Source organism: Giraffa tippelskirchi, chromosome 11 (genome assembly GCF_054371585.1).
Source record: "Giraffa tippelskirchi isolate mGirTip1 chromosome 11, T2T-mGirTip1v1.2.pri, whole genome shotgun sequence".
In the NCBI taxonomy this organism is placed as follows: domain Eukaryota; kingdom Metazoa; phylum Chordata; class Mammalia; order Artiodactyla; family Giraffidae; genus Giraffa; species Giraffa tippelskirchi.
Window position 1 is genome coordinate 141,220,990 of NC_137285.1, and position 13,705 is coordinate 141,234,694.

Below are 13,705 nucleotides of genomic sequence, written 5' to 3' on the forward strand. Positions count from 1 at the left end.
AGGCTATCCCATTATGTCTTTACATTTTTATTATACGATTGACTGAAATATTTCATCAAAGGTAAAAAAAGATGTGGTCAGAGCAATATTAGATGACCTATTAGATGACCTTTCAATATTCAAAGTTATTAATTCAACTCACTAGTAATTAAGAACTAGTAAACACTTTGTTAAGAATTATGAGGGCTAAGGAAATGCCAAGTTAATTGTCCTGAGCTCTAGAAGTTGAGGCTCTGATTAAATGATGAGGCATATGCACGGTTAACTGTAAGTGAGATAGATTAAGATACAGAGGATATGAGAGGAGTATTTGAAATGTGGTCATGAATTGAATACAGAGGGAGCTATTTTGGTTAGTTGTTTTGGTAAGAGTAATTTAAGCAGTGCTTGAAGCAAAATTTTAACACTCAGGTAGAGAGTGGGAAGTGAAAGGGTAGCTAAAATTAGCTCATTTAATTATTGAGCCCCTACCATTTTAGATATTGTGCTAGGTGCTGGAAATATACTGTACTACAAAAATAAAAATAGCCCCTTCTTTTGTTGAAATTACCATGAATTGGCAAAGAACATTGACTGCTCTAGAGAGACTTCAAAGGGTACAAGGGGCTAAGTGAGGGTAAAAATAAGATGGTAGTGAGATGAAAGAGGGTTGTTTTGTTTTGAGTTTGGTAGGTTGAATTTTTTCCAAGATAAGGGGCATAAAAGCATGATTTTTTTTTTTTTTGGCCTGTGTAGAAGAAATAAGAAAAATGGAGAAATAAAAAACAGAAAGGAATAGCTGATTTAACAAAGTTCATAAAAAATGGAAACTGTTAGGATTAAAATGTAATATATATACAAAGCTATTTTGGGAAACAGGAAATAGACTATAAAAATATAGATAATACAGTGATATTTTAAGGTCTAAAGAAGAAAAATTCAATGATGTTCATATCAGATAGCTTCATCTTTTCTAGAAGGCAAGAGGCTGTTTTATCTGAAACTGAGACAATCTGGGGAATATCTGAGCCCAAAAAGAATAGAGATTTTGAAAAACCGTAAAAGGGCTGGAACATTTAACATGGCCAAATTCCACTCAGAACCATGCAGGGTCAGACAGTCTGAAAATGTGGACCATCTATGATACATCAGCAGATAAGCATGATCCTTGTCTGCATGGAGCATTTGATTTGGTGAAAGATACATACAACAATCTAATAACTACACAAATAAATACTACCTTGACAACTGGCAAGGTAAATATGGTGGAGACCAAGATGATAAAGAACAAGAGGTTTGGAGAGAACTGGCCACTCAGCTGACTTTAGATACAGGAAGACACATAAAACCACATGTGGTGTCTGAGGGGCCAGACTGACAGAGGAAGATAAAAGGAGGATAAAGAACGGGTTAGAGGGACTTCCCTGGTGACCCAGTGACTGAGACTTTGCCTTCCAATGAAGCATGTGCAGGTTCTGTCTCTAGACGAGGAGGTAAGATCCCACATGCCTCGTGGCCAGAAAACCAAAACATACAATAGAAACAGCATTGTAACAAACTCAATAAAAATTTTTAAAATTGTCCACATTAAAAAAAAAAAAATCTTAAAAAAAAATTAAAAAGAATGGGTTACATAGGCTTCAGGGAGCAGAAGCGGGAATAGATGCAGCTGTGGTCAGAAAGCAGGCTTTCAAAGTTTTACTAGAAGCAGAACAGTTATGAGAGACAGTAATGCCTGGCAAAAATGGAATGGATATCCTTTAAGGAGAAATGAAGCCCTTTTCACAGGTACACACACAAAACCCACTCTCACCAATGAGAACTTGTCTATGCCAAGGATCCAGCAATTAGACACATTAATTCACTATATACTTGAATGCACTTTAAACCATATGCAAGACACTTTTTATCTCCACCTCCTTTTTTTTTTTTTTAAGCTGTTAACATTGTACTCACATACATTCAGTGTGTCAGATGTTTCAGCCTATTTGGCCCCACTCTCCCTGGGTGATCTTGCAGCTTCACAATACAGGGAATCATTTCTAGGAAAGAGATAAAATGAAAATACATTACATTTAAGGAAGTTAGAAAATAGCCCAAGCAAAATTATTTGAAATTAAAATCTACCTAATGGAGTAACCTACAGGGAACAATTTTTATTTTTCCAAGGGTACATTCATTATACAATATGTCATGCTTGAGGCTTTTCCAAGACTATAAAAGGCTTTTTAAAAAATGATAGTAATTATAATATTTGGTTCTGGATAAATATCTCACTTTATCAAATTTTTCTTTCTACTGGACTTGTTCAGCAAGGCTTTCCATAAAGGCAAAAAAATGTGTCTACTGCTGTTTTACCCCCATTTCACTCTTCACAATCTCTCTCATTCAAATGAGTTTACGCCTCATCCCTGAACTTACTTTGCTTTTTCATCCCTCTGTGGTATTTCTCACTTTATCTTATCTGCCTGAAATGTCATTATTCTTTTTCCCATTTCCATTGCCTACCCAACAAACTTAGTCACTCTTTAATACCCAGCTCAAATATGACCTTTGTCCCTTCTGAAGCTGCCTATCAACATAAACTTCTACCTCATCTATCTAGAGTCCCACAGACTATTGATTATCATTCATTATGAGACTTACAATGAATGTCCCTAACTCTATCTCCCTTCCTTTGAGTTTTAAAGATAGAGACAATGTTTTATCTGTGAATGTTTTGGCTGTTGCTTTTTTTTTTTTTTTTTTTTTGTCTACAATCACCATCATTCCTGTGCATACAATGGACATTGAAATATAAGGGATCATTTTTCCTTAGTCTATCTCAGTATAAATCAGACATTAGTAAGGCTGTAGTTAAGGCCTCACAAGTTTGCTAAGTCACTTCAGTCGTCTCTGACTCTTTGTGAACATATGGACTGTAGCCCACCAGGCTCTTCTGTTCATGGCATTCTCCAGGCAAGAATATTGGAGTGGGTCGCATGACCTCTTCCAGGGGATCTTCCCAACCCAGGGATCAAACTCATGACTCTTGTCTCGTATATCTCCTACATTGACAGGCAGGTTCTTTACCACTAGCACCATCTGGGAAGCCCAGTTAAGGCCTTATTCTATACTAATTTGATACTTCTTGTCAATTAAAACATCCTTCTAAAAATCTGGCCTCCAAAACATCATTCTCTCCAGTTTTCCTGCTTCAATGGATTATACTTTCTTAATCTCCTCTGAAGATTTCTCATTTCCCCAGATTTGTAATAATACAATGCACCATGGCTTACATTTTGAACTTCTCCTGTTTTCTATTAGACTAACTCCCTTCTAGATCCAATCCAGGCTTATAATTTTAAATATCATCCTTACATCTGGGATTGTCAAATTTCTATTTCAGTGCCAACCTCTGACTGAGTGCTGTGGTTACAAGCAACTGTCTATTTGATAGACCCAGTTTGAGTTCTGATAGCTTCTCTGGTATCTTGGATGGTAAAGAATCTACCTGCAATGCAGGAGACCTGAGTTTGATCCCTGGGTCAGGAAGATCTCCTGGAGAAGGGAATGACAACCCACTCCTGTATGCTTGCTGGAGAATTCCATGGACAGAGGAGCCTGGTGTGCAACAGTACACTGGGTCCCAAAGAGTTGGACACTCACACACACAGGCAACTTAAAATTAGCATTACTGAGCTTCCTTTTGCTACCAATTTACTCTCCCTACAGTTCTTCTCATAGAAGTATAATTACATCCTACCATTTTCTCAATCCAAAAAAATTGACTCTACTCTTTCTCCTATATTCCATATCAAGTATATTAAAAAATCCCATTGGTGCTAACTTCAAAAATGTCTCAAAAATGTATCTAAAGTATGACTCATTTCTCCATCTCCATTTCTAACATAGTGGTCCAAGCCACTACAAGTTGTTAAGTTTCATTGCAATGGAGACCTACTATACTCTCCCCCTTCCTTTTGCCTACTGTCCAAATAGCAACTAGATCGATTATATTGAAAGATAAATCAGATTATGGCTTTTGTTTGCTCAAGTTTCCAGTAGCTCCCATCTCATTCTAATAAAAGGCCAAATCTCTAAAAAAAAAAAAAAAGAAAGAAAGAAACTAATGAAGTCCTATACAAGTTAGGTTTTCCCTGGTGGCTCAGATGGTAAAGAGTCTGCCTGCAGTGTGGGAGACCTGGGTTCGATTCCTGGGTCGGGAAGATCCCCTGGAGAAGGAAATGGCAAACCACTCCAGTACTCTTGCATGGAAAATCCCATGGACAGAGGAGCCTAGCAGGCTATAGCCCATGGGGTCGCAAAGAGTTGGACATGATCAAGCAACTTCAGTATACAAGTTAGCATACTAGCTCTCAGATCTCTCTTCCTTTTTCTTTCTTTCTTTTTTTTTTTTTTTAATTGAAGTATAGTTGACTTACATTGATTCAGGTATACAGCTTCCCTGGTGACTCAGTCAGCAACAAATCTGCCTACAATACAGGAGATCGGATTTCTATCCCTGAGTCAGGAAGATCCCCTGGAGAAGGGAATGGCAATCTATTCCAGTATTCTTGCCTGGGGAATTCCATGGGCAGAGGAGACTAGTGGGCTACAGTCCATGGGGTCACAAAGAGTTGGACATGACTGAGCGACTAACACCTTCCCACTTTCCCAGGTATACAGGAAAGGGGTTCATTGTGAGTGTGTAATATACTGAATACAGTTCCTTGTGCTATACAGTTGGTCCTTGTTGTTTATCTACTTTATATATAAAAGTGTGCATCTGTTAATCCCACATTCCTAATTTATCCTTCCCCACCCTTTCCCCTTTGGTAACCACGTTTGTTTTCTATCACACTTCTGTTCCTCTTTATTCTGCTCCCACCGCAATGACCTCCCAGTTGTTGCTCAAATATCCCAGCACGTTTCACCCTCTAGACTTTGCTTCTTCTGTTACTCTTCCCTGAAATACCTTCTGCAGATCCAGGCGAACCTATTCCAAAGCTCCATTGAGTATTTACTGGAATTTAGTCCTTTTCTTAGTGAAGGCTTTCCAGGCTACCCTATTTAAAAGATACCCTATCCCTGACACTTCTATCCTTATTTTGTCCTTAATTTTCTCCAAAGCACTTGTTCCACCTAGGATACTATGTCTTTCACATAGAATTTCTAAAAATCATTCCTCTGATCCCATCAAGCAAGGATACTCCATGAAACGGGAATATTTTCATTGATTTGTGCACCGCTGTATTTCTAGTGTCTAGAATTATGGCTGGCACATGGTAGGGGATTAAATCTATTTTGTTGAATGTGTTTATTCTTCTGACATGAGAGAAACTAGGTTCCAGTTCCTGTTCTACCACGTTTTGGTAATCTAAGTTCATTCAAACTGAGTCTCAGATCCTTAGCTATAAAACTAGTATAGTAATATCTTCTCAGTCACTTTCCCAAGGGAGCTGAGTAAATAAAATGGGAAAGTCAGTACAAATATTATTTGAGTATCAAAAGGTATGAAACAAGATGTGACAACTTGATTATATAACATAGTTGAGGCTTACCTCAATCCTGACACAATTGTGTATTGTATTACACTTTACACACACAACTTAGTTTCAGCGATTTTTGGAGATCTGACTTAGTTCATAAAGCCAAACTGTGCTGAACTCAGCACAAAAATTGGATATTTTGATCCTAAAGTTGGCCATTTTCTACCACAATAACTATTATTAACACCTAAAAATAAGCAATTTATATTTTCCTGATTCATAGGGTCAGAAAAACATATCTGGTATATATAATATCTAGCAGTTTTGACCACTTACTGTACACAGCATACTACCCTAAGTGATTGCCTGTATTATTTTATTTAGTTTTCAAATAATGCTGCATGGTTGCAGCTGTAAATAACTACATGTAAAAATGGGAAAAACAGGCATAGAGAGATTAAGTGATTTGCCCAAGGACACACATCTAGTAAGTGGTGAAACTGCAATGTTAACTAGGCACATCTGTGACACAAAACTATTTTTAATTCAAAATAAATGATTCTTTTTTCCAGTTTCATTGACACACAATTGACATAAAACATTATATATATTTAAAGTGTACAACATTATGCTTTGATATATGTACATATTGCCACAATATATATCATTATCACAATGAATTTAACTAACATCCATCGCTTCACATTGTGGCTGCTTTTCTTGTTATGAGAACTTTAAACATTTACTCTCTTAGCAACTTTCAAGTACACAATGCTGTATTTTTAACTATAGTTATCATGCTTTCGTTCTTGAAATATATCTTTTGCAGCCAATTCAGCGGAGTTCCCAAAAACCAGTCAGTCACTTTTATACCTAACTGAAAATGTTTAGTATCTATAAGCCGAATAATGAGTTATAAAACAGAGTAACTGATAGCAGTATTACAACAGTATTCTTTAGGATCTTGTTATTTTACAGTATCTAGTTATTTGAGACAGACTAGTTACTCTCTCCAGTAATTCTCTCTTCTTTGTAATTGCCTCTGTGAACTGATTCATTGTAACGTTAGAGAGTAATAGCAGTAATTCACTCTGTGATTACCAAGAACCAATAAAATAGTTATGACAAATATCAATCTAATTGGAAGTACCACTGCTAGAGTCACTTAAAAGGAATCACTTGAGAATGTTCTATCAGTAGCAATCGTGCATTAGCAGAAGGCAGTGAAGATGAATGATCAGGCCCAGGTCCTCTCCCAGTGCTGACAGCTCATTTCCTTCTGATAAACAGCTATTCTGTCAGGAAAAAAAAACTTAATCTCCCTCTGACCTTTCTTCATTGGTTGAGAGCACTACAATGATTCTGAATTGTCACAGAAATAAGTTCTAAAAGAAGGGTGGAGAAATCCTATAGATAATTCACTTTACTTGACAACATACTAGGAAATAATTTTAGAATATGGTTATTCCACATCAAGTAGAGACTTGATTCAAATCATTATCACTATGATAAAAATCGCAGCAGTAGACACACCATGTTGTACATACACAATGCGTTTGGTGTTATGGCTAGCACATTACATGATTTATTTTGATTCTATGTTGTACAGATTAGTTTGGAAATGCCATTGATTTGATTAGTTTGTGCCAGGTAGGGCATCTTAGATAGATAAATATGTGCACGTGTGCCAAGTCGCTTCAGTCATGTCTGATTCTTTGCAACTCCATGGACAGTACCCCACAGACTCCTCCATCCATGAGATTCTCCAGGCAAGAATACTGGATTGGGTTGCCATGCCCTTCTCCAGGGGAACTTTATGACTCAGGTTGAATCTGTGTCTCCCTGCAACTTTGCAGGCAGATTCTTCACCACTGAGCCACTGGGGAAGCTCAGATACACATGACATTCCCCCAAATATACTTGAGGAAACTGAGGTGTAAAAGTTGTAAGTGATGGCCTCAGAATCACATATTAACAACACAGCTGAAGGACTTTCACCTGGCCATTCATTCATCTCAGATGAATCCATCCACTATTCACAATATCTCATCAGGCTATTCTGCCTCTCACAGACCTCTCAGTTTCTGCTTTTACCTTTAAATGGAGAGAGTTATCTAATTCTATGGCTTTTAAGCTCTTCTCCAACTTGAAAATGCTACAATATAATGATTCTATCTTGCAAATGTATACTTTAAGGCCCAATCGGGAATTGATAAAATCCCACAACTCTGCTGAAGGTGACTGGATGGCAATAGAATTGGAGCAAGTAGAGAAAATATTATCCAGACATAAAAATGATAATCTCATAACTGCATAATGTTATATAAGCATGCTCATGATATAATATTGCATGAAAGAAAGAAATTTCAAAATAGCACATTTTCTAAAATTATACACACACATGTGTCCACATACAAGGATGAAATAGAAGAACACAGAACAATTTTCTCATGATTTGTTGAGCATGATGTAAGAGTAAGTGACACATTCATTTTCAACATTAATGTTTTTTCAAAATTATTTGTGATCTGAATTTTGAAAGTGAGGCTTAATTTAAAAACAGATGGCATAAAGACAATTCTGAAATTCAGAGATACTGTGATTTTGGTATTCACAAAAATTATCTCCTCAGTGTTTGTCATAAATGACTCTTAAGAGTCACATTCAAACTGTATATCTTTTTACACAAACATAAATCCTAGCATCCACACCAGTTAGTAATTTATCTTAAATATTCATTTTTCCTTAGAGATCAACCTGCTGTGTGTAAAGAATAGATAGCTTGAAAAATGAAAAATGTCTTTATTTATTCATTTTGCTGACTGTTTTAGGTACTATTTTAAGATCTGGGAATGCAACAGTTGTAACTAACTTTGGGTCTTGTAACAGTCCAGAGCTTAAAGTTAACTCTATGAAAAGGGAAAATATTTAAGGAAGTATCTAAAACAAATTTGGTCCCTTAGTCCTCACTGGAAATTCAGTAAAGTGAAGAAAGTTTACAGTCTTATTCCTATGGAAGCTTTCTCAGCAAATGTTTATAAGAAAAAAAAAAAATGTCACTGAAAATAATTTAGAAATAATTTTCCAACTATACTCCCTTTACTCAACCATCTAGCCATCAGAATATCTGTTTCAGTAGAAGGAAAATATCATGAATAATATGAAGTCTGCCACCAGATCTTCAGCACCAAGGATAGCACCTCTGCTGCCTCCTTGAGGATCCAAATCAGCAATTCTGCCCATGTCACATTCCAGATTACCTTGCTATAAAAATAAGTCAGATTTGGCTCTCATGGGCATTAGTCCAGGTGGCTAGTTATAGTCATCTAAAAAGCACCTACTATGTATCAGACATAATACAAACTATTATTTTAATCTCATATTACCACACAGCACCATCACTTTTTTCCTCTAAATTCACCTCACTGTGCCTCAGTTTCCCCATTTATAAAACTGGTAATAATGATACTTAGTTACTGGAGTTGTTGTAAAAAGTGAATTCCTAGTATAAATAAAGTTCCCATGAAAGAGCCTAGATTTACAGTATGTAACATATAAGCATGTGATAATAGACTATTACTTGAAGCTCTTGGTAACACTTTGAAATAGATATTATTTTACAGAAGAGAAGGTAGATGCAGGGTAGCTAAACAATTTGACAAAAATCCCATGGTTCATACGTTGCTGAGCCACTGATTTTAGAAATGTTTCTCCAATCTTCTCTTTCTTCTGTCCATATCCTCGCTAAGATTCTTAAATCAGATCTTAACCATTTCTCACTTAGACTTTTCAGTAACTAGCTTCTAAGTCTCCCCTTTTCTAGTTTCATATGCCATCCTGTACATTTTTTATACTGTCTACTTCTGACATGTTTTTAAAGCATATATCCAATTACATTATTTTCCTTTGTGTAGATGCCAAATGACTATTGCCTCTAGAATAAACTGCAAATCTCTTAGAAGAATATTGTATGTTTTCAACTTAATAGACTACTCTTCAAAGTTTATGGGACTTCCTTGATAGCTCAGTTGGTAAAGAATCTGCCTGTAATGCAGGAGACGCCAGTTTGATTCCTGGGTTGGGAAGATCCACTGGAGAAGGGATAGTCTACCCACTCCAGTATTCTTGGGATCAGCTGGGAAAGAATACACCTGCAATGCAGGAGAACTGGGTTCGATGCCTGGGTTGGGAATATCCTCTGGAGAGGGGAAAGGCTACCTACTCTAGTTTTCTGGCCTGGATAATTCCACGGACTGTATAGTCCATGGAGTCACAAAGAGTCGGACACAACTGAGTGACTTTTACTTTCAAAGTTTATAGTCAAAACCCTAGACAACTGAACTGAAATTAGATCATCCAAAAATTAGGCAGATTTGGGCTAAAGCCACTGAAGATCCAGCTACCAGTTGTACAATCACTTCCAAGTTGTTTTACTTTTCTGATTCTTTGTATCTCGTTTGGAAATGGGGATGATAGCATTTAAGACATAATTTTTGGTACACATAATAGACTCTCAGAGTAAATGACATTCGTTATTATCATTATCTATAGTACAAGAACAAGGAAAAACATATGTAGGAAATTATTCATGAAAAATTCTGAAAGAGATACCAAGTAAGAAAAATGGAGTGAAACAAAGTGAAAAATTGTCTGAAGTCAAGCACTGACATAACATTTTAGTTACTGGTCAAATCAGTGAAATTTTATGTGAAGATAAAAGTTAATGATAAATAAAATATTTAATTTTTTTCTTTTTAGCATAACTATCTCAACACCAAAAAAAATAAGTTCTAATGTTGTATGGATCAGAACAGGTTTGTAATGTATTTACCAGTAAGTGATAGTTATGAATAGTAATGGATAGTAATACTCTATATTCTCCTCACTTGAAATAAATCAAGAATTCCTATTTGAATTTATAGCTCTCTAAGAATATGCTTTCCCACTAATGAATAGCCTCATATAGATTTTACACATGCTTATGTTAAATATAGGTTAACTGACAGAATATTTTTAAATGCTCGGAGTGATTAATCAAGACTGCTTCATTTAGTGATGAGAGATATTCAGTGAGATTTCAAGATTTCAAATTTAGTTACATTAAGTTCATAAGCATAAAGTTTGAACTCAAGAAAGTATTCTGGGCCTATAGAAGCTAAATGGCAATACTCTGAAACACAAGCCGAGCATTTCGACCATAAACTAACTCCCAGGTAGCTTCACTTTAATTGACAGTGTTAGCTGAGAAGTAAACACACAGTTTTGCTTGTTTTGACCTAAATAAACTCATGTTAGATAACATCACTGTAGCTCTCATTTATTCAAATGTTCATTAAATACTCACTAAGTATCAAGCAATATGCTAAGCACCAAAAATAAAAAGATTTAATGCAATGTTTTACTGATTTAATTGAATTAGGAGAGAGAAAAGTAAAATAATAAATGCAATATTTTATTTGTGATGGTAGGTGTACAGGATAGAGAAAGGAAACTGCATGGCTATATTTATTCAGATGCATCAAGAAGCGGACACAAAGATGGAAAGAAACATACAGGATATTTATTGGCAAAGTCTGTGAATGATAATGGGGGATTGATCAAGAGAGCTTTCAAACTAGAGCAGAAGTCTGACATGTGTAAAGGAGAATAGAAGGACAGAAGTTTGGACAGAAGATTCTGAAATTACAGCATGTTGTTAAGAAAGTTTCAGCTAAGGCCAATGGGCAGTCCTAGAGCTGCAATTTCCTATTAGCAGAGTCCCATATTTCACAAGAATGGGTCTAAGCTGGTAGCAGTCAATGGCTGGGAGCAGCATTGGCTGGGAGCACCAATGCAATCACAATCTAGCAGCAAAAACCCTGGTGGATACAGAAAGCAGCAGCTAGGGCTGTCAATCAGTTCTTTCCAGCAGCAGACCAAGTGTGACGCTTTGATGGCAGCCACCATGGAGTGGCCAGTTTAACTTGTGGTCCAGGACTTCGAAAAGGGTTTCAAAAGATGAACAGGAAGTCACAGGGTAGACAAGATGGGTAAGTGCATTCAGGCATGAACCAATTGCAGAAAAAAACACATAAAACAACATGCCGATATGGCAGAGTACCAAGCAGTGCATTAGGCTGCAGGATGGACTCAAGGGCATCAATAGGCAGTGCACCAAGAGGTGAGACTAGAGAGGGAGGCAGGACTCCTACAAGGGAGAGCTCAGCCAGTTCTACGAAGATGCTTGGCTTTACTCTGCAGGTAACGTGAAGCCACCAAGGTATTAATGCTGGGCACAGACACTGTGGGGTCTACATTGCAGAACGAGTCCTGGAGGACACAGAATATTCAGATGGAGACATCAAGGAGGTAAAGGAGAAGGAGATGCCAGTAACAAAGACAAGATAGATTCACACAGACCTAGGTCTCAATACTGGCCCCACCATTTCCCAATCATGTGACTATAAGCAAGTCATTTAATGCCCCAGAGACACTATGACTAATTTCCTAAATAAGAAATGACCCACTTAGCTTACTTCATAGTGACAGGAGGATCACAGGTATAAAAGGAATAGGAACACACTTAGGAACTCAGGTGTTGAAAGTAGACATAAACCTACATTCATACTCTGACCTATAGTCATATTTTATATAAAGTTCTGTGATCTTCAGTTTTCTTAAATACAAAATGCCAACAAAATTATGTCTACCTTATGGAGTCATTCCCTATGAGATGAAACTTTGGAAGTCTTAGTTCACTCCTTGTGAGTAGGAAATTCTCAGTGACTAGGTGCTCACTGTTCTTTTAGGTGCTGGGCACACCTGGAATGTTCTGTTCTCACAGAATCTCTACCGGCAGGTGATTTTCTGTCCCTGAGTTTAGAGGAGGAAATTGACATTTGAAGAGTTTAAGTAAGTGACTCACTGTCACACAAGCGACTGTACTGGGTTACGATTCTCGGTTGCCTGACTTCAAAATCCATGTTCTTAACCATGAGTCTCCATGACCCTCCATTCCAGAGCTACAAATGTTCCCTTCTTTCTGCTAAAGAAAATGCAGTTCTAAGAACTCACTTGTTAGCTACAGTTGGGTTCCCTTGTATTACTAGGAGGTTTTAAAGCAGCATTAGGGATCAATGAAACAAAGCTTCTTTGTTGACTCCAAGAGAGGTTTTATTCAGTTTTTAAATGAGACATCAGAGACATTACACAGACAGATAGGGTCTATTACATCATTTGAAATGGGTTTCAGCTGGGGGTGGGGATATAAAAATGATGAAGGCAGTCGTTTTCAAAACTATCTATCTCCCCATATGGAGAACTCTTTAGAATATTCATATAATTGGTCTCTTCATTCTTATGAGGAAAACCTTTCACTCCCAACAAGGGACAGCCTTGATTTGTATAATCAAAACCCATGAAAAACTGACCTACTGTGTCATGTCTACAGAAGTTGGGCACAAGCCCCTGAGGCTTGAAGCCCTCCTTCCTCATCTCTACTTCTAGAGAAAAGAGTGACCTGATTTTACTTCAGGTCCTGATAATATTTTACCAGGCAAAATACATACTTTATTAAGCTTCAGTTTTATCTAAAATAACATTATATTAAGGTTGCCTTAAGTACTAAACATAAATCCTTATGATTATGTCTAGCACCTATTAACTACTCCACAAATATTAGTTTCCCTTGGATGAGTCATAAAGAATCATTCTCAAAACCAACAGATTATCAGAGGATAATTCTATCAGTAAACAAAGAGAATGTCATATGACCAACTGGGGAAAAGCTTAAGCCTGTATCATTAATAACTGCAATTTAAAAAAGTATTCTGTATTCACAGATGTCTCAGTAATATATTTGGACCATTTAATTTGAGGAGAAGATATTTTATCCTCATCTATCAACTGTGAGATTTTTATTTTTAAGAATAATTTTATTGACTTCCCCTGTGAGGGAGTTCACTTTCAATACAGAAACTTCTAAATCTACAAGACTTGCAAAACAGATCTGTTATTTTCCCAGCTTCACTGGAAAGGAGGCAAAGAAATTGCCTCTGGCATTAAGAAAACCATGGGCTGAAATAACTCGATGTTTGCTGATTCTATTAACAAATTACTCTGGACAACTTAGAAACTCTGCCTCCTAAAACATTTCTACTGGGTGAGTGATATGAGTCCTTGATGTGGCTGCCCTCCCCTGCACCTCTGGGAAGCTTAACATTGCAGCAGGAGACCTCTACAGCAGGGCCCTCTCAATCCTTGGATGATTCTGCAAA

At 36.9% G+C, this 13,705-nt stretch overlaps 1 protein-coding gene across 15 annotated transcripts in view; it reads right to left on the reverse strand.

Annotated features, from left to right (window-relative positions):
- LRRC4C (leucine rich repeat containing 4C) overlaps positions 1–13,705 on the reverse strand; it is a 1,846,189-nt gene that overhangs the window by 792,211 nt on the left and 1,040,273 nt on the right. For 9 of the 15 annotated variants that reach the window (XR_014069612.1, XR_014069608.1, XR_014069606.1 and 6 more), the window contains one exon: positions 1,940–2,021. The gene's annotated coding sequence lies outside the window, so the exon portion shown is untranslated. Of the gene's footprint in view, positions 1–360; positions 2,022–13,705 lie in introns of those variants that run through there. The other 6 variants (XM_081544972.1, XM_081544975.1, XM_081544973.1 and 3 more) reach the window with 4 other exon arrangements.